Genomic DNA, 3,728 nt, shown 5'->3' on the forward strand with positions numbered 1-3,728 from the left:
AGCATCCTACTGAAGAATGAATGGGTCAACCAGGAAATTAAAGAAGAGTTAAAAAAATTCATGGAAACCAATGAAAATCAAAACAGAACTGTTCAAAATCTTTGGAATGCAGCAAAGGCAGTCCTAAGAGGGAAGTATATAGCAATACAAGCCTTTCTCAAGAAACAAGAAAGGTCTCAAGTACACAACCTAACCCTACACCTAAAGGAGCTGGAGAAAGAACAGCAAATAAAGCCTAAACCCAGCAGGAGAAGAGAAATAATAAAGATCAGAGCAGAGATCAATGAAATAGAAACCAAAAGAACAGTAGAACAGATCAATGAAACTAGGAGCTTGTTCTTTGAAAGAATTAACAAGATTGATAAACCCCTGGCCAGACTATTCAAAAAGAAAAGAGAAATGACCCAAATCAACAAAATCATAAATGAAAGAGGAGAGATCACAACCAACACCAAGGAAATTCAAACAATTATAAGAACATATTATGAGCAACTCTATGCCAGCAAATTAGATAACCTGGAAGAAATGGAGGCATTCCTAGAGATGTATCAACTACCAAAACTGAACCAGGAAGAAATAGAAAACCTGAACAGGCCTATAACCACTAAGGAAATGGAAGCAGTCATCAAAAATCTCCCAACAAACAAAAGCCCAGGGCCAGATGGCTTCCCAGGGTAATTCTACCAAACATTTAAAGAAGAATTAATACCCATTCTTCTGAAACTGTTCCAAAAAATAGAAATGGAAGGAAAACTTCCAAACTTGTTTTATGAGGCCCCATTACCTTGATCCCAAAACCAGACAAAGACCTCATCAAAAAGGGGAATTACAGACCAATATCCTTGATGAACATGGATGCAAAAGTTCTCACCAAAATACTAGTCAATAGGATCCAACAGTACATTAAAAGGATTATTCATCATGACCAGGCGGGATTTATTCCTGGGTTGAAGGCAGATGCCTAACTGACTGAGCCCCCCAGGCGTCCCAACCCTCAGTTTTTGTTTTTTGTTTTTTTGGTTTTGGTTTTGGCCAAACTTTTAATTTAGTATTCTGTAGTTGCTTAACACACACTTAAATGGTCTTATTTGGGGAGGGGAAAGGAGATGTTCTTGTAGATACCCAAGGAAATGTCAGAAAGGCAATATATGGCCAGCATTATCCATTTGCTTTTTTGGGTTTACTGGGTGAAAAGCATTTTCCTCACATAAGCATCTGATCTCAGGTTTTTCATACTGAGAACATTGAGATTTCAGTTTGAAGACACTCTGAAATCCTAGAGTAGCATACCTCGACCACCCTCTAATAGCTAGCTTGTTTGTATAGGCAGAAGGATTCACCTCTCCATTTTAGATGGCTAGATGTTTGTGGAAGGTCTTAGAATCGCTTCGCCTCATTTACTGGGAAAAATCAGATATAAGAAGTGGCCTTTAGGGAAACTTTTAACTTGAAAAATTACAACACTAGTACACAAGTCAAGTCTTAACACATTTAACATTTGCTTATTGAAAGCAATGTCATAAAGTCAAATAAGATTAAACAGGTTTTACTTTATTTTCCCTCACAAGAACATAAAAATTATGGAAGGGGAACTTAAGAAATTTAAAAAAAGGTAACACAATTTTTCCTTTTAGTAGTCCTTGGGTAGTTATGACAGAAAATGTTCCACTTTTTTGTTTGTTTCTTTGAACAGGGATTTTGGTCCAAAGTTTTGTTTGTTTTTAATATCTGCTTCTGCCTCCCCCTCAATCAGATCTGCTTCCTCCACGGCCACCACCTCTTGGTGCTCCGTGGCTTGAACTGCTGTAGGAATCACGTGGAGGAGGGTACCCCCTTTCCATAGAAGGGGGAAGTCCTCTTTCTTGTCTGCTAACTTGATCACAACCACTTGAGTAGAGATCACTTTGGCTGCTTGAGTAACTGTCTCGACTTCCACCATATCCATCACATGAGCTGCTATAATCATCATGGTGACTGCTTCCACCATAAGATGGTGGGGGCCCAAGTGTAGGTGGACCACTCTGTGAGTTACCATAACTCTCATATGAATCTCTGTAGGAACCTCCACTTGGATGATCTGAATAGTCACGATCACGACCATAGCCATCTCTATCACTATAGCCTCTTGATGGGTAGTCATCACGTGAACTGGAATGACCATAATCATGGTAAATATAATCTCTTGGTGGTGGTGCATAATCTCTTGTATCATGAGAACTTGGGTAATCTCTGCTTGAATAGATGTCTTTAGTAGAGTATCCATCATCTCTTGGGGACAAATAAACATCTTTATGAGAGGGCAGGGGTTCCCTTCAAGGTGGGCCTCCGTAACTATCTCTTCCACGTGACACAGGAGCTCTTCCTCCCATTTCACTGCTACTACGAACTGGTCCTGAAGGGGCAGATCTTTTAGGAGGAGGACCACCACTTCCTGGTGGTGGTCCTCTTTTTACTGGAAGTGGTCCCCTGGAAGAACTCATGTTAAAATTCATGGAATAGCCACCATCATCAATGTGCCCTCCACGTGAGGGAGGTCCCCTGGTTCCTCCACTTCTTCCTCTTCCACCTCTAAGACCTCTTGGAGGCCCTCTGCTTCTTGGAGGTGGAGGTGGTCCACGTCTACCACTTTCAAATGATGGTTTAGTAGCCTGTTCTACTTTGATGGCTTTTCCATCTAAGGACTTTCCATTCATGTCTCTGGCTGCATCCTTAGCATCTGCTGGGCTCTCAAAGGTGACAAAAGCAAATCCTCTCGATTTGTTGGTTTCACGGTCTTTCATCAATAGAACTTCCACTATTCGTCCATATTTGCCAAATACTGCTTCAAGGGCTTTTTCATTTGTTTCTGTATTGAGGCCACCAATGAAAAGCTTTCCTGGGAGATCTGCTTCAACCATTTTTTTCCCCCTGGTGAGAGACGGAGGGGTGACGTTGGTTCCAAGCTCCTACGAGCTTGCCAGCAGGGGCTTCGTAGCAGCTCAGCACGAGGGAGTGCCGCGGGTTCCAAGAACGGAAGAGGGAAGCCGCTAGCACTACCCGCAACCAGCCTGTTTGTTTTTAAGAGTCTCTTATTGTTTACCTCTCTCTCTCTCTCTTCTTTTTTTCCCTTCCCACACAGTCATCTGTTTAGTTTCCTAAATTCCACAAAGGAGTGAAATCATATGGTGTTTGTCTTTCTCTAACTGACTTATTTCACTTAGCATAATACACTCTAGCCCCATCCATGTCATTGCAAATGGCAAGATTTCATTCTTTTTGATGGACAAGTAATATTCCATTATATATACACACCACATCTTCTTTATTCATTCACCAGTCGATGGGCTCTTTCCATAGTTTGGCTATTGTTGATAATGCTGCTATAAATATCAGGGTGCATTTGCCCCTCCAAATCAGTACTTTTGTATCCTTTGGGTAAATACCCAGTAGTGTGATTGCTGGATCATAGGTTAGTTCTATTTTTAACTTTTTTTTTAAGATTATTTATTTATTTATTTATTTGACAGAGAGAGAGAGACAGCGAGAGAGGGAACACAAGCAGGAGGAGTGGGAGAGGGAGAAACAGGCTCCCTGCTGAGCAGGGAACCTGATGCGGGGCTTGATCCCAGGACCCTGAGATCATGACCTGAGCCAAAGGCAGACACTTAATGACTGAGCCACCCAGGCACCTCCTATTTTTAAATTTTTGAGGAACCTCTGTACTCTTTTCCAGAGTGGTTGCACCACCT

The 3,728-nt window shown here is 41.5% G+C and overlaps 1 pseudogene; it reads right to left on the minus strand.

The window, feature by feature from the left end:
• Positions 1 to 1,412: 1,412 nt before the first annotated feature.
• LOC118025944 lies at positions 1,413 to 2,946 on the minus strand (annotated as a pseudogene).
• Positions 2,947 to 3,728: the final 782 nt, after the last annotated feature.

This window comes from Mirounga leonina, unplaced genomic scaffold, assembly GCF_011800145.1.
Source record: "Mirounga leonina isolate KUSES-001 unplaced genomic scaffold, KU_Mleo_1.0 Mir_204, whole genome shotgun sequence".
Classification (NCBI taxonomy): domain Eukaryota; kingdom Metazoa; phylum Chordata; class Mammalia; order Carnivora; family Phocidae; genus Mirounga; species Mirounga leonina.